This window comes from Trachurus japonicus, chromosome 23, assembly GCF_045865225.1.
Source record: "Trachurus japonicus isolate A0001 chromosome 23, Traja_1.0".
Taxonomy (NCBI): Eukaryota; Metazoa; Chordata; class Actinopteri; order Carangiformes; family Carangidae; genus Trachurus; species Trachurus japonicus.
This window is the reverse complement of record NC_140929.1, coordinates 16277775-16302383: the sequence shown is the minus strand read 5'-3', so window position 1 is coordinate 16302383 and position 24609 is coordinate 16277775. Positions and strand designations below refer to the sequence as shown.

Genomic DNA, 24609 nt, shown 5'->3' with positions numbered 1-24609 from the left:
ACAAAAAAAGAGTATCCAGAAACAGGATGTGCCCAAAAAATTAAAAAGAACCGTGCACCACAAGTAAAGTTATTCAGCATCTTAACATTATCTCTGGGTGATGCGCCTCCTTTCTTCTCAGCAATTTCATCCTAATCTCCTGACAATACAACACCCTCACCTTTTCCCCTTTGGCGGCATTATATTTGCAATAGGTCCAAATGTCAACCCATTTTTTCTGACCAAGACTCTATTGCCATCCTGTTCTTTCACATTGTTATGTTGCCTGAGCTCCTAGAGCCACTGAGTTAAAGGTTCCATATTGCAAAAAGTGAGATAAAGCAGGTTCTATAAAAATACTTTGGGAGTATCAAAGCGCTCAGATGCACACTGTGCAGTGTGGGCATTTGGGTGAATTTTTGTTTAGCAAAAGTATCAGTTTCATGTTTACGCTTTAAACTCCTTTTGTAGGAACCCTTTTTCCATCAGTGTGGGGAGTTATTCAGGTTTTCTCTTTCATATTTCCAGGCAGAAATAAGTCCCCCAAGTTGAACAGGACAAAGTTTCACAAATGAAACTCCTTTCTGATCTGACAGCACCTACAAATCATGTTTGGCTGTGTCCAGGAACAAAACAACTCCGTCATCGTTGGGAAACCATTGTGACTGTGGTTGAGATAAACTAAAGTTGACTGTTGGCAGATAAACTTTGTCTCATATCTGAGCTCTGTCATAATTGCTCCATCCTTAGGCAAGCTATTTTCTAAAAAATATATTTTTGTGGCAATTCTGCCTTTAATTGACAGGATAGTGGAGAGAGACAGGAAAGTATGGGGAGAGACTCGGAGTACAGATCGGCACAGTAGGGAAATCAATCTGCCGATCACTGCATTGGGCATTGCCACCATGGGACGCTCTCTCAACCACCCGACCACAGAGCAAATCCCCTTCACCCCCTTTTGAAATGACTGACTCTGCTGTTTTCCCTTTGTGAGACAACACATAGAAAACACACAGTGTGCAGCTGCCTGAACTTTGCCTTTCCACAGTAGTTTGATTCTGTGCACACTACCAGGCATCTTCGCAAAGGGCAGGCAGAGGGAACATAGTGACATTTTAGGGAGCCTTGCAGTCATTCATTCATCCCCATTTCTCACTCGCTCTCCCTCTGACTCCCTCTGTAAACCAATACTGATCCCAAGCAGCAGAGTGGCTGACTGAGTGCCTGTCTGGTAGACATGCCGACTGTGCCCAGTGGTGGATTAATGTGGTTACTATTGAATCCCCGGGTTAGGAATCGATCTGTCCGTTCGTGGCATGAATGTGTAAAGAGGTGGGGACCGATTGTGTTCTATTTTTTTTCTGTTTTTTTTATATGTGTGTGAGTGCCTGCTTGTGTCTGCATGTACCGTATGTGTGCGCATGTACTGTAGCCTATGTGGTAATACAGTGTGTTGCTCTAAATGGTCATGACCTTTATACATGCTCTGTTTTGATCCATGTGTAGTACATCATTTTCAATATGTGGTTTTTCCAGTTTGCTTTTTGAAATGCACTGATTTTCCTCTTTGTTTTTTGTGTGCATGTGTGTGTGCGTGCAGATTCTTGTTAATTGTGTCTGTGGGCCATGTCATTGCTGATCACCTGTCTCCATTTGGACATGGATGGAGGGCTGATTCCATGATAGGTTTCTTCATTGCCTGATACAGCTCTATTAAATCTAGTCTAATTTCATTTTCTCTGGTGATTTGACCACATGTCTCCATCACACAGGTCTCGGTGAGCTTTAGATTGAATTGCATCAAGGCATATCAGCTCCTGAAGAGATCAGACTTACCTTTCCATGAGAGCGTGTGTGTGTGTGTATGATTTGATTGTGGTACGAGGATCTATATGTTGTGATAACCCAAAAACCAATAGTTTTTGTTTTATACACTATCATTTGCCTCTTTTTTTGATCAGCCGCTAAAACAGATTTGGAATCCGAAAAAACAATAAATGCAGAGAATTGGGGAAAAATGATAAAAGATTGTAGAAAAAAATAGATTTATTTTTAAAGATTAGTCATACTGAAAGTAAACCAGCAGTCCACCTAATTGTATAGCTGACCCAACATTTTTGCAAATCCATTTATTTTTGTGTTTCCACTTTCTGCTGTTCTAACACTCGTCTCTGAGTGCCTTTATTAAGATTTCATGCTCTGTCTCATAAGGTGTTCAGGGAAAACGGGTCAGACTCAGTGGTCGCATTTAAATTTTAAATTCTAGATGAAATCAGTCTAAATCAAATTGGCATTTTAAAAGTAAAAAAAAAAAGGAAGAACAAAAACAGAACTGAATCCTCTTGGGCTGCTGAAGCAGAATGAATTATTACGAGTTATTGTGGCATGTCTTTTCATTTATTGTTGAAGAAAGGGTTCATTATTTCACTTGTGTCCTTTGTAGCTGATTTTCATTCATTCATTAAAGCCATTATGCAGTAAGCGGTGATATTCAGGAAAATGCCTGGATTGTGTTGGTGCAAGTAACAATAGAAAAATCCAAAATGGTGATTTTTAAAATAAGTAGAGTAAGAAAAAAATGTTGAAAAAAACATGAACTCTTGACATGCCCCATATTGTGTAACTGAAAGCAGATTTAGTACACATGGACACACAAACACACACATGACCTCAATGATTGCAGGCAACAATTTTGGCAAATATTTCCTGCCGCCTCCTCCTCCTCCTCCTCCTCCTCCTCCTCCTCCTCCTCCTCCTCCTCCTCCCACTCACCAGTTATCACCTCTGGTCTCTAAATCAGTATCTTCTGGATGCTTCCTTCCAGCCTGCTGCCTCAGTGTCTCCATGGGTGGGTCTCTTTGACTAAGACCATGCAGCAGCATGCAGCCGCTGGTGATGGATTGTCCCATTACTCTGTGACTTCCCTGCTGTTTGCCTGTGGTCTACCACAGTGTGTTTGAGTGGATTGTGGAGTGTTCATCTGTGTATGTGGGCACTTTTTTTTAAAAACCCCTACACTTATGAGGTCCAAATGTCTTCACAGGCAAAACAACATTAGGAAAATTAGTTTAGGATTTGTTTAAGACTTGGATTAAAGTAGCAATATTTTATGACCTCTAGGGGGCTATACTGCACAAGCTGTAAATACAATTTTAACATATTATTTTATAACATTTTACAATAGTAGCACTCACATGTGTTTCTGGTTTGTATTTCTGGCTGCCAGAAAAAAGCAAAATCCAATATTTGTTAAGGTTTTAGATCTAGTTTGGTCTCCACCGGAAACTCTATACATCATCTGCCTCTTCAGATGCTAAATACTGTGTTCACACCCTCCATCTGTTGTTTGGTGCTCGGCGGGGTAGTGCACAGTGGATATATGAAAGCTTTTGTGCTGCAAACATCTGCCTGCTGTGGCCTGAGATGAACCATATGAGAGCCCAATTTACAGGCTGAACAATCAAAAACAATGACCTGAAATAGACTAAAAAGCTCCATGTAGAGCCGAGGGGACCCGGAGCTGGGCGGTAATTCTCTGTGAGTCTGTCACCACAAGCAACCACTTTCACTTAACCCTATAGTCATTTGATTCTTTGATTTTGAACATTGATTGAAAAAGGTTAAGGTAAGGTTAATGTAAGTTCAAATTTGGGTTTGAGCTGTGATTAAGCTTCAATAAAGGTAGAGGTTAACAAAGTGCAGAGAATAAGATTAAAGTGAATGGCAGCGCAAGTATAGATACAGCAGGTGTGTGTGGATGTGTGTTTGAACATACATTCTGTAAGCGAATGTATGCATACTTGAAAATACAAGCGGATGTACAGTACTGTATGCATACTTGAAAATACACTCCATGATGGTGTGTGTGCACTCTAGAGTTGTTAACTCCATAGGATAAGAGGCTAACCTGAGTCTACTTGTGATCCATTAAATTCATTAACACTTTGGCAGAGCTAACATCGACAGAGAGATTACATCCTGTCTGAATTTGCCGGCGTGTGCAGTACTCAAGTATTTCAGCTATAGTGGCGCTAATAAGTGATCGTTAGCGTGGTATAGATGGTATCCAGCACAGATAGTTAGACATTTGCAAACACAGAGCAAGCCTTTGTTCCTTTCTTTTCTAAAGACTGTACACATCCCCTCTCTGTGGGTTTTTTTCACTACACTTATAGGATGTTCACCGCAGCCCACCTGCCTGCACAGTTCTTTATGTTCCGAGTCCTCCCACCAGTTTGTATCCTGCAACAATCCCCATCACCGAATTAGTTTGGAGCACTCATCGAAAAGCTCCGAGAGGCACCCCTATACATGCTGTGAGAGTCTGACAAACACCTCGGCCGTTATTTTTCAGCTTTTGTCGTCACCGTACCGCTGTGCATTACAACGTACGTACCCCCACCCGCCCACCTGCACAGCCTGTGACAAAGAACCTGCGGGTTCTGCAGCTATAACCCACTCCACCTCTATTTCAGGCGCCATGCGGTCCGACATGCACGGGAGAAGATGAAGCAGGACACAGACAAAAACCCATAGCAGCACAGTGAGTTGTTGTCTATTAGAATCGGCACTTCGCTGGAGCAGAAATGAAACCAGTTATTTCCTGGCAGCTCGTTCTGACTCAGACTGGTGGTTGGTGTAGTTTTGGTCCTTCATAAGCAGCCTCAGCCTCCGAGGCCGGGCTGCTTATTTCTTTCTTTGCTGGCCCTTCTCAAATCACATTAGGCTCCTACAAGAACACTTCAGCTCTGACAACATGTTATGAATGTGAGATAATCCATAATAACCTGATGCGGAGCCTGATATACTTCATTCAACCTTCATTCATCAAACCGCTCAGCCTCCTGGCTCCTGTCTATTCAGATATTTCCCTGCTTCCTTTTATTATCCTATCAGCTTGAATCTAAGAGGAACACGCCTTCCTGATTAGTTTCATCTAATGGAGGACGCCTAAAGCTACTACTCCTTCCACTTACGCACACAGGAACCAATCACTAATCACCGTCCTGTTCATCAATCCAATTAGCCACACCTGTAGAACATCACTTCCAGCTCCTGACGCTGATCCAAACACCGCCTGTTCTTCCTGCCTCTGCCATATTATCGCAGTTGCTTTTAAGTGCTGTGTGCTGTGCTCTATCATTTGTGTAGAGATGGTTAGTGAATCTCCTGGGGAACTGGCATCAATCTCTTTGTAAACCTGCTGCTCGGTCTTTCTTAATGCTATAAAGTCTGTTAATTCTTATTTAGGAAAATTGCACCATTATCGCCATTCACCCCCACTGTTGTTGATGAAAATACAGCCACTTGTGTGCGTCATGGTGGTCTGGCCTGTAGTTGAAATGCCTCCAACCCCAAATCACGGTGTTACTGTCATAAATCTGGTTCCCTGAAAAGTTTAGTGGAAAGGTCTTGATGCAAAATATCAAATCTACATTTAATCATCAGTGCTTTTTTATGCATAAACTGCATATCTGCTGGTAATTCTGACTGCTTGAAATGTTTTCTCTGAGCTATTGTAGCTGACTCAGCTGCGGTGTGCTGCCCAGAGGCAGACACAGAGAGAGAGAGAGAGAAAAGCAAATGAAAAAACTTATCTCAGCTACAATCCCTGTCATTCTCATGCCCTCCATTTTAAATACAAATTTGAATACAAATCAGACATCACTGGATGTTTGAAGAAAACTAAGCTGCTAAAATTAGTCATAGTGGGGATTATAAACATTCTACCACTGTGACTAATGCATGACAATAAGGGTGCAAATTGGCAAATGGTTCTTTTAAGGTTGAAAGTAAAATTCATTTTTAACAAGGAATATATACAAACTTCTGTGCTCATTTGATCACAATTTTAATTGGAATAAGAAGGAGAAAATGTATTATTCAAGTATTTTAGTATTTAGTATTTTTCACAGTGATAGCACTATGTGACTATATTGTGTACGTTCTGGTCATTTGATGGATGATTCAGCTCCAATGACTGACCAGTGCAACAGCTGGGCGATCTACCTTTATAGCCAACACATAGCCCCGACTTCTAGTGTCTAATGCTGCCTTCATGTGCTATGGTACAGATGGTATTTTCCACTTGTGACCTGGTATTTACCAGTGCGTTGTGTTCATGTGCTTTTGTTGTTGTACAGAGAAAATAAAGATGGTGGACACACAGATTCAGACTTGTTACTTGGGTAAAATCATAGATGTACACGTGCGACATCTACATGTATGGGGTAAAACAATCTTGGATTGCCTAGTTCATCTCTTACAGCAAGAAGATGAATTTTCAAAACTCAAACAGTAAATATTAATATTCATGGAGATTTAGCACTGGCTATTTGGCTAGCTTTTTAAAAGCGTTTTTTACTGTACATGCAGGCATACATAAAGTGAATAGCTGCTAACTGTTTTCTAAACGCTTGCCTTGCTTACCATTAACGAATCTTGCGATGCTCGCCGCCATGTTGAAAAGGTCAAAGGTTATTCTCATCTCGGCAACTCGGGCATCAAAAAATTCTACGAGTTGCCCAGTGGAAAATACCACATGAGATGGTGTTCATGTGCACTTTTCAAGTCGTCTTTTGGTATTTACCATAATTACCATAGCACATGAAGGCAGCATAACTCCAGACTTCATATCCAGAGACTCCAGTTCCTTACAGACATAGGTCCTCTGATGTGACCTTAATAAGTTCCTTTAGGAACACAAACATAAAGTGCATCACTTCTGTGTGCTCTTCCTGAAAAAAGGTGAGATTTTTGTCAAAGATCAATGCTAAGTTCCCCCTGTGAGAACACGACCTTGACTTTCTTGACAAACGTATGGTAGCCAACATTTGCTGGTTAACTTGAAAGGATAGTTCAACATTTTGGCAAATTCATTTATCGCCATAATCCCTATAGTCATAGACGTAGGTTCATTACCTTTAATTATCGGTGCATGTGTTTTGGAGTTGTTAGATTGTTTATTTGATGAGTGTTGAGGGACAGGGGACCTGTACCGTTCACCTCCACTGTGTTCGCTGAGCAGCTCACGTCTTTTCCCCGCAGATCTCAAAACAACATGCACCGATAATTAAAGGTAATGGACCTACTGCTATGACTATAGTGATTGTGGCAATAGGCGAATTTGCCAAATCGTTGAATTATCCCTTTAAGAAAAACCTCTTGAAATACATGGAACAAATAGGCACAATAGCTACAGTAGTGTTATAATATTTTCTTACAGTTGGAAGAGAGAAGAATCCAAATATCAGTTCACAGAAGGGGACAAGTTGAAAAAATAAGCTTTTGTTACTCGTGAGCTCTGCCCAGGAGAGTTATGGCATTATAGTCTTTTTTTTTTCCTCTTACCCACTGTGGGTTCCTGGCTCAGGAAAGGCTTTACAGAGTAAGCTCCTCAAGTATTTGGACAGTGACACACTTTCTTATTATTTTGGATGTGAAATGACAGCGTTGCTGCTGACTGCCCACTTTAATTTCAGGATATTTTTCTTAACACTTCGGTTGAAGAGCAGAGCTAGAATCCGTATTTTAACATTGTCCCTTATTACTCTGTTTAAAAGAATTTCAAACGAATGGTATTGCAATGAATTATCAGGTCTCCTTTTTCACTTGTCAAAAAAATTCTTCTGGGAGAAGAGACAGGTTTGGAGAGGCAGTGCTCATTGCTGATTTTAGACAAGTAAGGTGACATGCAGAAAAAGAACGAAATGTGGAAACAAAATTAGAGAGGGAGCAGTGAAGGGCAGAAAAAAAAGATAGATAGGCAAAAAGAGAAATACCTGACAGCTCCAGCTTTTCGCCCCACTTTGCCAGTGTGAAGCTTTACACCTCTGCAATATTTGCCCTCCCAACAGCTGCCTCCGTGGGCTGTCAGCCTCGAGACTGTCCCTCCTCACACCCAGAAGCTATCTGCAATATGACAGGCATGCATAAAGCCAAAGTAACACACACATAGACATACAGTGCCACAAAAAAAAAAAAAAAACAGTACACGGGTACGCATGTCAGGCATATGCACACATCCCCTGATGGGTGCACATACAGGAAAATCCATGCAGACACACTCATGAGGCCAAGTCAGGTGGAGGAAGAACCCTATCAGCTGTCCTCCTCCAGATTGAGAGAGGCTGGAGCCTCACCTGCGGGCATACACACACACACACACACACACACACACACACACACACACACACACACACACACACACACACACATACATACAATGTTGTCACTTTAACTGTGTTAACCTGTTGAAGGTTGCATCTGATTGTGAAATGTGACAGTCTTCACCTCAAGTTCTCTGCATCAGTTTATAAACAAACAAGTGAGGTGAAGACAGTGACAGTTTTGCATTACAGTCAGCCAAGACAAATCCAGGCTATGAGAATCAGTATTGCATTGCATCAACTAGAAGAGAGGAAACGGAGAAAAAAAAAACACTTTGAACTAATTGTCAGAAAGACAGATTTTTTTCTACAAATGTTGTTTAGCCAGCGGCAATTTCAGCTACCTGCTTCATGATTGAAATAGTTGGTTCATTAAATGAACGACTACACTGCTGAATGATCAAATCAATCATATTTTCACTGTAGTTTCTGACTAAATTTGGCACTGCCTGCCAGCTTGAAATTTCAATTTAGTGCCACAGAGGGACTGCTTTTTTCATCTTAAAATTAAAATATAAAAGATGCTGTTAACTGAGCCACGAGCGGAAGGAGTCCCCATAGCGAACGGAGTCATGGGCCCCTGGCCACAGACATGATAGAGCCCCCTCCCTACTCCTAACTGGAACTAAGATGCCCAGACTGAGTGACTACCGCATCACACATTTGAAGTTGTTTTCCACTTATTTCTTTGTAGGTGTTTTTTCTGCTCGTTGTGCATCTCTCTGAGAGACACTTTGCAGGTGAAGCTGTGCCCAGTAGGCCCATAATCCATCCATGCAAGTGTAGTCTAAAAATAAGATGCTGAGTGAACTGCCTGTAACCAAAAGAAATGTCTTAAACTGAAATTAATCTAAGGGCATCTTGCGCTTTTCAGCCGTCACCTAATGAAAACCTTAAATTACCAGAAACCACGTTTTTGTGACTGTGCTTAAATAAGCCCACTCTGGAGGTCTCTGAAAATAAATAATGAACTCTTGGCTTAATGAATAACAATATGTTTTAGAGTTCAGCCAAACTGTGTGACTCAGAAGGTGTTATTAATGCAATTATCTCCTCTCATGCGCAGGTTATGATTTTGTGTATTATCCCCCTCGGATCAAATTTATGTCAGGATACTGAAATTATACAAATGTGAAATCATTTTTTACAGCATGGCTGGCTGTCTGCTTTTCTGTGCTGTCCATTCTGACACCTTGCAGATGGGAAAAAAATGAAACAGGGAGATTACAGACTGACAAATTAGAAGAATGAGGTATTCAGGGAGATAAGAAAATAATTAAATTAAAAACAGGGAGCAAGGTAATGGGCAGGTAGAAACAAATGAAACACAGTACCGCTAAGTGTGACAGGCTCTTTTGTCAGCTTGGCAGTGAGTTAACAGATAGACCTGCTTAGTGGTCACAAGACTTTAAGGGGAAACTAATAATAGTGGAACTGTATCTCCAGTGTTGTTACTATAAATGGTATAGCCTATTACAGAGCAAAAAAAGACAGAGTCCATGTACTGAAAAAGTGTTTACTGTTATGGTCTGGCGTTACGAGGCTGGTGCTATTATGAATACTGATAAAATGGTTTTGCCGATTTGGCCCAATGCTGTTAACATGTGGTTAGTTGTTGTTCACTAGCATGTTGTCAGCTCATGTGTTAGCTGGTGATGTTATGGAAGTTTATGTTTTTTGAAGGTGAGGTAGATGATGAACAAGATTTCTTTTTCGAGGCTCAAATGGTGCTAGCTTAACATGTTGTGTTGTTGTTGATAGTGTTGGCTGTTGGTGATTAAAGTAACCAAACACAAAGTTAATAAATGCTCACAAACTAACATGTTTTAACTATTAATAAAATCTAGGTAGTGGAAGCGTCAAGTTTTGGTTGTGTGCCTGACAGTAGCCTATTTAAGCTAACATGGTTAAATTGTGGCCATACAAACTTTTATTACAAAACTTTAGAAAAACATACAATGATTTTAGCTTGGTGAGTCACCACAACATTCTATTCAACCAATTTTGCAGGAAGCAAACAGACTGTTGGCATTGCAGAGAGAGCCAGTAACATCAGACTGTTCTCACACTAAAATTAGCCCATTTGACAACCTACTTCACTTTGGACCTCTGAAACACTGAGCTATTATGCAGAGCATATCCCCCGGTCCAAAGTCGTATAAGGTCCTTACATTTAATGAGAGGCTTGTGAATTCTCGAGTGAAACAACATGAATGTCAATAATTCAGGCATGACAAAACTTAACAGCATCTCCAACAAAACTTCACAGCTCCTAACTCCCGTAAGATCATCTCTCATGCTATGAAAACTCTCGATCGCGGTCATTAATCATTCTAGTAATTACAAGACAGAAAATAAACAGCAGGGATGTGTGGCTCTTTTACTCTCTTTTTCTTTCAGCTATTCACTTAATCTTTTGCCATTCCTTTGAATATCACGTACACAAGTTTTGACTTTGTGTGACCTTCTTGCTTTAACCATGATCTCCAGATACTTTCTTGCTCTTTCATTCTTTTACTCTGTGGACTGAAATGTGAGCAGAACTGCTCACCAACCCAACTCTCTAATTATTTCCCAGACAGACACACTAGACACTCTTTTGCTTGTGTATTTGTGTGTGTGAATGTGTATTCTTGTGTGCATTACAACCACATTGTCTACCAGTTGGGCATTTTCCATTGGAATGGGGCTTTTTTTTTCTCTCCAGAGCTCACTGGCTAGCTTTGAGCCTGGGCAAAAAAAAACCTATTTGGGGGTATTATTGACTGAGTGAGAAAGGTATTGTGAATGGTGGATAAGATTATGGGGCGATTCCCTTGTGCTCTCCCCCGCCTCTTCACATTACACAGCTAATACACACATGGGCTCCGTGACATTGCTCGTCCCATGGATCAAACCAGATTTTTATTTAGTCTGCTGGGAGCCAGCCAATTCATGCCACACTCAACAATATGGCTGCCCAGGCTCCTTTTCCGTGCATTTGCTTGCCTGTCAGCCAATTTTCATACGATGGTTTGGACTTGGCATGGTTAGGTTTTATTGCTCTCCAATAGGAAATCACAAGTAAATGCTCCCACCTGCATGCTTTCCAACTGTTGCCCCGCATGTACACACATAAACAAGAAATGTCCACCAAACTACCGATTCCTCCTGCGTGCTTTGATTCCTTGAGTTTACAGAATATTGCTATTCTAGCCAACTGAGATTGTAAGATAGTGCAGACATATATCCCATATCCCTGGATCTCTTTTGGGGTTATTTTATATTTAGCCTTCTAGTGGCTGGTCTCGCATGGCTGCACGAGCCTCTTTTTCAACGCTGCGCTGACAATCCATAAAGTCGCCCTGAGGATTCGGCCCTGTCAATTGTGTGTGTGCAAATGTTTTTCTTTTTTTTTTCCGAGAATACTGATTCCTGCCCTTCATGCTTCTCCTCTATTCCTCACTCATAAGGTTGAGGAAAAAGAGATAAAAAGACAGAGACAGGAATGTGCAAAAGAGTGAGCAGGGCCAAGGAGACCGGAAACCAGAGTCCGGAGTCGACGAGTTGTACAGACCCCCAGAGAGACTTGGGGAGAGTCTGGCCAAGAGATGGGACCTGGGGTTTGACAAAAAAGGAAAAAAAAGTACAGGCCAGGAGGCTGGGAGTGGAGACTGGAGTGAGGATATTAGAATTCGGGTGGTGAAAGCTGGAGGCAACAGAATGGAAACGGTGTGAGTGTGGGGCAGAGTGTTGAGATGGAGAGAAGAGGCATCAGAGTTGGCAAACGAAGTATGGGTAGTGAGTGAGGGAACGGCCGAGGACTGTGGTCTGGGACGTTGCAAAGTTAGTTGAGATTGGAGCTGAAGACAGGAGCAAAAGAGAAAGCGGGCAAAGGCTAAAGCAGGGCTATGACTGCAGGAAGGGCTTAGAGAGAGATTACTCAGCTGCCCGCCTGTCTGGGATTGATCTAATACACCACAAGGTGGCTGTTCCTGATCGAATATAGGTGATTAGCCAGCAGATTGCCACGCAGCCTCAAGCATGATGAAAGATGAAATAGAAAAGAACTTCCTCTACTCCACATGTAAATCTTTGGACTTGCATTTGTTTATGATCTAATTCTGAAAGTTCTTAACCCATTTAGAAATCAATCATTTTTTCAAAAAGGGATTTGTTTTCACTGGGACACAATCTTATTACAGCAAAACAATACCCGTCAGTTAAGCTTCTGTAAGGAGCCACCGTTTCCCTTCTATAAATGGCCCTTTTACAAGCTTTAGACTGGGCCTGGCAGATTTAAACCAACGGGAAATTTACACACAATGGCTTTGATTAGAGCCCTGCTTCATGCTCACCTCCTATTCCCAGACTTCTATTTCCAAGTATCTCATAACATTGCTTCCAAAAAGCTCATATGGGATCATTTCAGATTCCCAGAGAAATATATTCATTACCATGCAAATTAGTTTGGGAGTCGTTGACTTAAAGCATTCGCCATACTTCATTTCAGAGTCTGTAAATGCAATTAATGGGACCTTGTTCAGAAGAAAGAGAATTGCCTGCAGATAATTGTCATTGTCAGGATCCTATTAAAAAGTTTCTCCCCCCAGTAAAACATAGCATTGAGACGAAGTGGTAGCCATCACGTAACTGCGACATAGGCCTTATAATGGGATAATAAAACGTCTTTCATCTGCCATGACTAGAGCGATACTCACAACAATGCAACACAAAATGATTTCCGACATGATTTCTGAGCGCACCCCTTTCAATTACCATTCTTGAACAATCTATGCAAATAGGCTACCTGCAGCGCCCAGCTGCGTCAGATGCCGTGTGAAATCCTACTTAGCGGGGATTGGGGAGGAGAAATATTGAGGTGGGATAGGGACATGAAAAGATGTGTGCAGAAGGAATGCAAATAGAAGGATTCAAATGCTGTTGTATTCAAGTGCAGATCACTGGAAAAGAAGAGGCACTGTTGCTTTAAAAGAAAACCCAGCTTGTTTCTGTGTTATAAGAGAAGCAACAATGTCAAATCCTAAGGAGGAGAAACAGAGAAAGAAATGTTTAAATCTGGAGCCACTGGTTCATCACTATGGTGATAATCTATGATCCGGGATGATGGGGTCAGAGGCAGGTGACAGACAAATAGCCCAGAGCAAATACAGATAGAGTTATTGGATGCGTGTTGTGTATACTGTAGCACAGCAAATCTATGCCGTGGAGGGCAAACAGCACATAAGTTGTGATATAGTTTTACTTTCAGTTAATTTAACTCATCGTACTCTAGGAGTAAACATACAGAGAAATGACACCCAAGTCTTTCAGCTCATTATTTTGTTGTATAACAGCTTCCAGTCGCAACAAACACTAGACGACCTCTGATATATTAAAAACGTTAAACAAAGCACAAAGACAAATAAGAAGCTACAGCCATCTTAGCTTAGCATTAAGAGAGGAGATGGGGGATAGCTTAGCTCCATCCAAAGGTAAAAAAAAAAAAAAAAAAACAACCTATAAACTTTATATGTATAAAAGAAAAAGAGGATCTATGAGTGGATTTACTACCTTTGAGCAGACCCAGAAAACAGTTTCCCCTATTTCTAATAGCATGGAGTTAAGTAGGGATGCTCCGATCGATCGGCCGCCGATCGTTATCGGCCGATATTGACCCTAAACGGGATGATCGGTGGGCTCTCAAAGTGCCGATCAGAAAAGCCGATCGCATATTAATTTTTAATTTTTTTTTTTTTTTTTTTTTTTTTTTTTTATTATTATTTTTTTTTAGACGTTATCATTTCGCTCTGTGCATGTGGAGGCCCCACTCCGAACTGAAAAGACCGGGTTCAGCCGGTGGGAGTGGGGGAGAAAGCAAGAGGGACAGATCTGCAGCGCGTTTCACAGACAAGCCACAATGCAGAGTGTAAACAATGTCACCAGGTTCAGCACCATGGACAACTGCATGTGGGGGAGTGGGGGGGGGGCTGAGACACGAATTGACTGCCTATTACCTCAAATAAACAAGCTCGCCGTATTTCCTCAAATAAAAGCCGGGACACCGGTATTCAATTAATAGCCGGGGCTTTGTATAAACGAGCGAAGGCAGGGCGGGTCAAAAAAAAAAAAAAACTCCGTCGCCTGGAACACTGACGATAGCTTATATGATCAGAAACTCTTTCAACTTGTGTGTGGACTGTCTGTAGACTGACGGGAGTGAAGCTGACCTCGCCTCTGCTTCAGAGAGGGACAGCCTCGCACTGTCGGACAGCAGGTCTCTGCTCCGTGTCCGGGTCCCGGTCGGGACGAGAGATGGACTGCAGCACACGCTGTGAATATGCTGTTGACTTGAATGCGAGTGACGCGCTACAGCGCAACAGAGAGAGCCAGGTCCGACAACGCAGCAAGGAGAACAACACGTGAGGAAGATGAAGATGAGCTATTGAACGATGAGGAGGGATTTAGAAATAAGAGTCCCCCTCAGATAAAAGCCTGTCCCAATAAAGGCCAGTCGACTAGGAGTTTAGTTTGTGCTAAGGTTATTTATCCATAATCTGTGAACTTCTAAGGGCTATTTAGCGATGCAGTGGCAGTAAACTGCATGCCTCTTTTTGTTTAAAATGATTTGGAAGCCTTTTTTGCCTCACTTGGGGAGTAAGGCAAGTAAATTAAGTAAATTTTATTTATTTATTATTTTATTTCATCTATTGCTCTTGACAGGGCATGTAATGTTTACACAAATAAAAATTTGTGTAAAGATCTTGATTGTATTATTTATTTTAGTACAAATGGTTTTACCACTTTAAGTGGTGCACAAATACAGGACATTGATTTTTTTTTTTTTTTTTTTAGTATATTTTTCAGCTTTTTTGCCTTTATTTGATAGTGATGACAGTAGAGATAGACAGGAAATGGGGAGGCAGAGAGAGGGGGAATGACACGCAGGAAAGGTCTGCCCGACGCGGGATTCGAACCGGGGACGCCTGCGGCGAGGACTGTAGCCTCTACATGGGGCGGCCGCTCTACCCACTGCGCCACGCACCGCCACAGGACATTGATTATTATTATTATTATTATTGTCCCATCCATTCTGTGATCGGTGATCGGTATCGGTATCGGCAGATTTGTGATTCCTGTGATCGGTGATCGGATCGGCACCCAAAAATGCTGATCGGAGCATCCCTAGAGTTAAGATAAGCTAGAATTGAGCTAGGCTAATCATCTCATGACTGCTTTAATTGGAATGGACAGTGGAGCGGTATCAATCCTCTCATCTAAATGTAGTTGGAGTTTTTTTAAGTGTATTTTTTGGGCATTTTTTTTCTTAATTTGACAGCACAGCCGAGAGAGACAGGAAATGGGGAGGCAGAGAGCAGGGGAATGACATGCAGTAAAGGGCCTCCCGATGCAGGATTCAAACTGGGGTCAACTGCGGCGAAGACTTATAGCCTCTGCATATGGAGCGCCTGCTCAACCCACTGCGCCACAATGCAAATTTTGATTTTTGATTGTGTGTCAAAAATTGGTTGTTTCAATGCTTAAGAGATATTCATCTTATATGTTTGAGAATAGCCAATATTCTTGTGATTTATGTGTCTAGCGTGGTTTTTAAGGTTAAACTCAGCTCTCCACATACCCATTGCCCATAAAAGAAAAAAGAAATGATTCTGGGCTGGACAGCTTTGAATTGATGGTACAGTAGGTAACAAAATTGGAATTATGGATCAGATTTTGTTACTTATTTACCCTTTTTTCAGTTACAGGTGTGACATTTTGTTTTCCTTCTTTCTATTACATTTTCTTTTTAGCTGTTGGCAAGTTGCCAAGCCAGGAGGTAACACAACCAGATGCACCTGTTATCCATTTGTAAATGACAACAGAGACATGGGTACGTGGAACAGGTGGGTCACTCTGTTCCCACCATGTTGTTTACCTGGGATCAACACTCCTCCCTGCTGCTGGAAGCCATATTATCCCTTAGCTCTGTCTCCATTAGTCACAAGGCTGTGCTGAAATGTTAATTTGCCAGGAGAGGAGAGCTCAGGCTGCGAAGAGTTCACCAGTTACCGCACTCAGGTCAACTCGACACATTGGATATAAGATGGGGCGACGATGAGAGGTCAAGGCATTTATCTCATGCACATAATCATGCCTATCAGCATCATCATCCGTCATGTCAGAATTGGATTATTTCCTACGTGCCGGGAGAAGATACATGTGCAGCATCACATGTGGGCACGCATTTATCGTCTGTGCCTGTTCCCTGTGGGATCTCAGGTAATCAGAGATGTCAGCGGAAGATCCTGGGGTGGAACGTACTATGATTGTAACCACACATCTCCATTAGAAGAGAGGATAATTACACTGTATCATCATATCATCTCAAAGCTGGATGTTCCGTCACCGCCGCTCTGGCCAGCTGACAAAAAGCGTTAGCACCACATTGAAGTGTGGAGAAATTATGTGTCAATTCCACATCGTAAACACAGTGACACATTACCTGACGGAAATAAAAAACATTTTATTTGACACAGATTGAAGCAGGATATTGAGCGGTGGATTGAAAAGGTAAATGATGACTTTGGCCCCATGAACCATCTCGATGCATCACACGGCAACACGGTAATAAATTGCACAAATATATGACATATGGGTTATTTTTCACACATACAATATGAGTAGTTTATCAAATGAGGAGACTAATGTGAAATACTGAGTTGTAATGGGAGAGCTGATCAATGGTTTAATGTATTCTCATTTTTTATGTCAACACAGAGATGGATCAGGCAATAAAAAGATTTTTCTGCCTGATATTGACATCTCCCACAGCATGAGAGACTTCAGAAATTGAGTGAAATGATTAGTTGGATGTCAGCGGCTGTTATTGTTACCGCTGTTGTGTTAATCGCCTACAGTATGTGCAGTGAAAATCACACAATTCCAAATTCCAAGATAAAGTGACATTTATGTTCACAAGCTGACTTTTAAGAACTTTGGAAATCCCAGTTTTATATCTTGCAGCATAAATTATCAACATTTGCATGCAAGTTTTGAGTCAGTAAATTTTTCATCTAAATGGTGCCAAATTACAACAGAAATTACAAAAATCTAACATTGGTGACAGTGGTAAGCAAAAGAGAGGAAGAAACCTCAAGCAGGAACAGACTCGGGGTGGGTGGGCACTGGGCATCTGCCTCGACAGTTTGGGTGAGAGACAAAAGACACGAGAGCAGCGGGAAGGTCCAACATGTAATGTTATGTATGATAATAATAGTAATAATGACTAAAGAAACACTTCCTCTTCTGGGACATGGCGGTAGATTGTCTTCTGCAGTGAAAGTTGGACAGTCAAAATGTGCATGATATACGTTATGAATTCACATTATTAACTCAATGTCTACTACCATTCACATAGCCTATATTTATTCGCAGTGCATACTGTAGAGGTAAAAAGAAAAAGAAAAAAAAGCCAGATACCTGAATCTCTCATGTAAAAGTCTTGGTTGATTGCTGTCTAATCAGGAAGAAGCTCTTCTCACTCAAAAGTGTGCTAAAAAGCCCAATATCTGAGTTTTCCATCAACACTTAAATGCAACATAGATTTGTTGATCTGAGACCATGAATCTCAAAGCGCCTCACTCTAATCAAATTTATATCTAACCTTGAACAACTATAAAACATAATGTATATAAAAAGTAAATTGTCACAGATCTATGAATTTGAACTTGAATATATACATAACATAATCTAAAATAATGTATTTATTTGTATTTTTCCCATGACTTAAAACTTTTCAGTATTTGTCTACAGATCACACATCACATTTTTCTAGTCATCACACACGTTCATAAATGCTGTTTTGAATAGTAAATCCTGAAAGAAATTTGTCATCTTTACTGAGACTAATATCCATTGAGGCAACACTCTGTATTGTCTTACTTGACTTGTTTATAATGAATAATAATTTAATTAATTTCACACTTTTCAGTAAAATAAACACATCAGCTAGTTGTTGGGAAAGCCACTGACATATTGCATTCATAAGCTTTTATGCCACACCGATATTGTTTTCATTGAAAGCTAAAATGAGAAGATATTGTCATCGCTGAAGGCCAAAATGAGAAATGTTACCATCATGCTGACGCGTTATCAGCACAGCAATTAACTGGCTGACTTTATGAAGCTGTATAGCTTCAGTATAAAGTCTCTTTCTCCGTCGCTCTGCGTGGTGATCCAACTGTCTCCCAGATATTCAGAGAGCTGAAAACGCTGCTCGGTTTTCCCTCTTTCTCTTAATCCACGACTGTAAGAGAGAGCCTGCTGTGTTACCAAGAAGAAGACTTTGTACGCTTAAATCACTGAGTGGCAAGCTAAGTTCAAAGCCCTCTTCGGTGGCCCAATAAAGAGGAAGTAGCTTGTGTCTGGACGGATCAAAGGGAAGAAGCACAGAGAAAGGTCAGGTCTCAGATGCTCCCACACTAAGAAGCTCAGTGCAGCGCTGAGAGTAGAAGCTCCCCACCACGATTTCTATTACAGACACAATGGCTGCTGCTATAGGCTCATATAGGTGATACGTTATTCTACATGTTCATTATTGTTCAAATAGAAAGAAAATAGCATACTTACCTGCTTTTTCCTGGTTCCTAATTGCCTCTTCATTCTCCATTTCTTTTACATTTTCACGTCATAATATGCAAGTTTCATCAGCCTCAAAACCAAATGGTGCCTCGGTGGAGAGAGCTTCCTGTTAATTAAGAACGCGTGGATTCACCGTGTTTGAACATGCGACCTTGTGGATCCTGGACACCCCGTCTGCTGAGCCATGCTGCTGTTCATACACCATTTTAATTAGGAGGTTCACCATGCTAACACTTTAGAAATGCAATAATGGTATGTAGCAACCAAAAATGTAATAACAGCCAATAACGTAATAGGTTTGGCCATTTTAAATGTAATAAAGCCAATAATGTAATAATGTGCCAATAATGTAATAAAACGTTTGAGCCAATAACGTAATGACATTTTTGCCAATAATGTAATAAGTTATTACATTATTGGCTGGTAATAACTGGTGCCGATAATGTAATAATACATAAATATGACTGCAGTTCTTGGAAATAAAAGGGTTTTTTTACTAATTAAAAATAGGTGTGGATGACATAGTCGTCATATTTATTCATCCAAGATATGTACTATCTTTCCTCTCTCTCTCTCTCTCACTCACTCACTCACTCACTCACTCACTCACTCACTCACTCACTCACTCACTCACTCACTCACTCACTCACTCACTCACTCACTTCTACCATGCTTAGTGATACTGTATGTTCGCAAACGGAAGAAGTAAGCATTGTAGGCTATCAACAACCTCCAAAACATAACCAAACTTGTGTATTGAATGGTGTCTGCCAGCCAGTGTATGTCCCATGTTGGATAAAGTGACATTTCAATGTTTTTTTTTTTTTTTTTTTTTTACAGTGATGATAAAGCAGCATAGGTTCTATATTAATACTTTGAAAGTCTAAAGGTAGATTTATATTGCTCCATACAGTATAAAGGTAGTTTTTTTTATTTTTTTTATTTTACATTTGTGAATGAAAACACTACCGAACTTCAGTTGGGTGTTCTGGAGATAACGCTAACCATCAAGTTGGAAAAATGATGGCTAAATGTTAATTAAAAAAAAAAAAATCAATGATAAAACCAAATCAACGCCATTGCTCCTCCGAGCCATGCTGGGATTATCACATTTCACATTGCCTATTTCCAATGGTTTGTCTGAGGCAGGAAGTTATACATGACTGAAACATAAACTGGCTGGCAGACACCATTCAATACACAAGTTTGGTTATGTTTTGGAGGTTGTTGATAGCCTACAATGCTTACTTACTGCAAACATATCATTAAGCACGGTAGAAGAGAGAGAGAGAGAGAGAGGTGAAAGATAGTACATATCTTGGATGAATAAATATGATGACTATGTCATCCACTATACCTATTTTTTTTTTTTTTTTTTAAAGTATATTTTTCGGCTTTTTGCCTTTATTTGATAGTGATGACAGTAGAGATAGACAGGAAATGGGGAGGCAGAGAGAGGGGGAATGACACGCAGGAAAGGTCTGCCCGACGCGGGATTCGAACCGGGGACGCCTGCAGCGAGGACTGTAGCCTCTACATGGGGCGGCCGCTCTACCCACTGCGCCACGCACCGCCCCGACTATACCTATTTTTGATTAGCAAACTGCACAAAACTGCAAAAAAGCCTTTTATTTCCAAGAACTGCAGTCATATTTATGTATTATTACATTATTGGCACCAATTATTACATTTTCAAAGGTTTTTTTAATACTAGGCCAATAACGTAATAACCAGCCAATAATGTAATAACTTGTTACATTATTGGCAAAAAGTTATTACGTTACTGGCTCAAAAATGTTATTACATTATTGGCACGTTACTACATTATTGGCTTTATTACATTTAAAATGGCCAAAATTATTACGTTATTGGCTGTTATTACGTTATTGGCTGTTATTACGTTTTTGGTTGCTACATGGTAGGATTTTAACTTCATGCAACTATTCAGTTCTTTTGCGTGATGAAACTTTCACCTACTTGCCAGATTCTTGTAAAATCAATGAAAGATGGTGTTGATTAATACCAGCAATCAGTCAGAGAGCTGCATTAGCAGGAGGTTTATCAACGGGAGAGGCTTGGAAATGGAGGTGTAAAATTGAAGCACAACGTTTAGATATGGAGCCCCAAAGGGTTCGGCGCTGAGTATATAATTAAGTCATAATGAATTAAGTAATTATATGAATGTAAGTCAAGTGAATGAGAAAGTGGTCTCAGTCTTTTGGACAACCGCAATAGCATATTTTTCCATTAACATAGTTTTATTTTCTGATGATAGAAATGTTTATTTAAAACCACCCCCTTTCGTCTGTTAGTTTTGAAACTAACAGATTTATTTTGTATAAAAATCTATTTCATATTGCTGCTTCTCATGATGTTATGTTTATTTCATGGCACTTTTTATTTCATGGATGGAGAATCCTCCAGCATCACTGCTGTTGCCAGCTGCCAGGTGTCAGACAACAGAGGAGCAAAGAAGATTTTGGCGGGAGCTGTTGCTGCCATGACATCCTTTCTCACGGGACGAGATGCCGCGGCAGAGAGGAGGATTCAGAAACAGAAAAGGTTTAGATCTTGGTTGTACAGAAGAAACACGGGTGGGAGGATTTAACCGGGAAAAAAATAAGAACTTACTGTGGAAGAAATAATTCAGTGGATGACACTGTCAAGTCAGCCTGTGCTGATTTGAAAGGGCTGAGAGACATTGAGTTCTTCAGCACGTCCTCCACACATGCAGGTTAGGTTAAATGTGATGCAGTAGCACCGGCCGTAAAGCATTCATGCATTCATAAACTGGTTTTAATTGGATGTGGACTGGGTTTTTATGAAGTACTTTATCTTTATTCTGCACTAAATTTATACTCGAATATTGATTTTAATAGTTTGTTGGACTCACAGATGGTGAGAGTGAACTAGAACATGACTTTCTTTGTTCCTTAGTAACCGGACCAACAGTTTTTACTTCCTGCTGATGTCCTCGAGAGGCAGCAGACACAGTGAGAGTGTTGGTCAGAATAATCGCTGATGACTTAGCTATTCTTAGAGCCTTGCTGTGTTTACTTAATGTGGTAGTAGAGGAAAGGTCAGGAGGTCAACAAAATCGTTAGGCTTTATTCTCCTGGGAGCAGGGGTTGCCACAGCGTAGAGGTTTTCTCCTGTAAATGAGAAGCCATGAAAACTCAGTTCCAGAAATGAGTAATAGATGAAATACATCCCAGAACATAAGGACTGTACTTACGTATATCCACACATTGGGCACCAGTATCTGGGGATATTGCTACAGAGCTATGGGAAAGAGCTTTCTGTCCAAAGACGAAAATATAACACTGCCAGCACCTCTACATTTCTCTAATCAACATGTTATATCGCTGCTACTTAAAGCAATGTGTAGCAAGTATAATTAAGTGACTAAAAACAAAAATGCACTACACTGCAAAAGGTCATGGGCAGGGCACAAAAGTAAAGCAAGAACATTAAAAGAAACTATAAAAGAGAGGTCCTTATAGCAAAAAAATTAAAGGTCATTCCATAAAAGCACTAAGTGCGTTTTAAGGAGCTCTATTTGAAAAACAAGTCAGCGGTAGCCGGTCTAAATTCCACAGTCTTGGAACAAAAAGCTTTAATGGCAACAACTTGATTTATTTTTCTGTTGCTTTGGCTGCAGCAGTTAATTGTTACTTTTATTCATCTTCACCTGTGCATTTTTTCTTTTGCCGGTCGAGATTGTTTCGGTGTGTCACTTGAAGTTCAACAAGTTTCCTGATCCAGGGGCCTTGTTTAGCTCCGGTGGTAGATTAAAGGCAAAAAGCCCCAAAAATATACTTTTAAAAAAAGCTTCCTGATCCAGGAGTAAATTCTACCTTTTTCACTTTCCTAAATGTGTCCTAAATATCTAAATTCTGCAATCTATGCCAGGGGAGGTAGATGTTTTATTGTGCTTGTTCACTTTTTCATAAATGCTACACAATCTTCCAGCGCCCAAGGTTGACCATCTGAAACTTTGTGAAATACTGACCATGGTTCAGTTTCTCTCTCTCGCCGTGTGTTATGAAATACCATCTGTTGATTTAATATTCTGTAATTACACCTTTGGTAAAAGGAGGTGACACTTCATTCAAGCTTGAGTATTAGCTTTGAAAACCATCTCTTCAAAAACACCATTAAGCATCAAGTAAACAAAACGGAATGGCAGAGCTGCCTTTATTGCTTGCTCCATTAGTTACAGGTATCATTCACTGCTCTCTCCACAGCTGAGTGTTTTGCTAGTCTTAGCTACAGAGATTTGATGCTAAGATTTTGGTTGTGGTTGTGTTTATCAAAGGAGTGCATTATGTTATGTTGGCAGCAGCTTGCAGATGATTCTTCTGCAACTCCCCATCTCCACCATTTACACTCCACAGATAGTTGCCGAATCCATTTGAACTCCAACAGTAGGCAGACTCCAGTGCTAAGCACCAATGAACACAAAGAGTCAACAGAACCAGACCAGTGCTACACTGTTGTTTCATGTTGAGAGAGAATAATATTTATAGGAGAAGCACAAATGACTGGTGGGAAAACAGTCAAGGAAGCAGTCAAGGCACTCTGATGTAAATAAATATAAAAATCCTTTATTGGAAACGGGGACCAACGTGTTTCGACAAACAAGTCTTCTTTAGGGTGTGGCAAGCAAAGCAAACAGGTAGCATAAATAGGTGGATGGGTGGTCATGTGACCAGAAGAAGATATTTTACAGTTCACAACCAAAACAAATGTGAGGCAGTCATAACATATATGTAGGGCACAGCTTGTATCCAGGCTGCAGTAAATGGCTGTTTCTGTGTAGGATAAACATTGATTGGGAAAACAGTGTATATGTGCTTAATTGCTTGATTTGCATTGAAAGCGTGTGCATCTTAGTTAATGTGTACATGTGTGGGTTCATGCTGTTCATTTTGCGCGTGTGCCAAGCAGGCTCTGGCCTTGCTGTACAGTCAGTGCCACAGTCACTGACATAACACCATGCGGGAGGCAACATGCCAGTGCTTTCAAACCTGGCCTGTAATTGACTGACTGTCCACTGCCTTTAAAATCAGGCCTGCGAATAGCATACAGAGAGCGAGCCAGAGAGGTGATGAAAGGGGAGATGTTTCTGGAGAAAAAAAAAGTCCACTTTTCACATTGTTACCAACATAGGTTACAGAATAGAGCAATTACATACAGATTTAGAGCTTTACAAGGACTGATAGGGACACATACAGCAATTAACTATTTTATTACAGCCAGTGTGGTTTACAATCTGGTTTTTACAAGAGCCCAGTCTAGTGCACATTACTACAGCAAGGCTAAGCCGGGATAACTTGGAATCTCTATAAAGGAACTTGCTGGCATTGATAGCCCAGCTGACAGACCATCTCTATTAACTCCAAAATAGAAGCGCAATATTTTTTGGCTTGACTAATAAGAGAGGCATATTTGTTCCCTGAAGACCACAGGATGATGTGGGCACAGTATGTCCGACAGGGTTTGTTGAGGTGAATGCACAGAGTCCCCCCACCCCAGACCCACACTGCCAGCAGCAGGCAGGGCAGAGCCAGCTCCGGTTTGATGGGTGCAGCCAGAGTGTGGAACCGCTCAGTGGAGCTGTCCATGGTGCTAGCGCCGCGTTCTGTTGTACACAAAGCTGGCACTGGCGCTGTCCGTGGTGCTGAAGCGCCTCTGTGTTGGCCGTTAAGGGCCGAGCGTCAGGACCGTGGCGCTGTCCATGGAAGAGCTGCCGCAGGGATGTTACCTGGCGCTATCCGTGGTGCTGAAGCTCCACTGAAGCTCCATTGAAGCTCCTGCATGCGCTCCACTGCACTTCCAC

General features: G+C 41.0%; 1 protein-coding gene across 1 annotated transcript in view; it reads left to right on the top strand.

Annotated features, from left to right (window-relative positions):
• Window positions 1-24609, top strand: part of tafa5a (TAFA chemokine like family member 5a) — a 178439-nt gene that overhangs the window by 11791 nt on the left and 142039 nt on the right. The window lies entirely within an intron of this gene.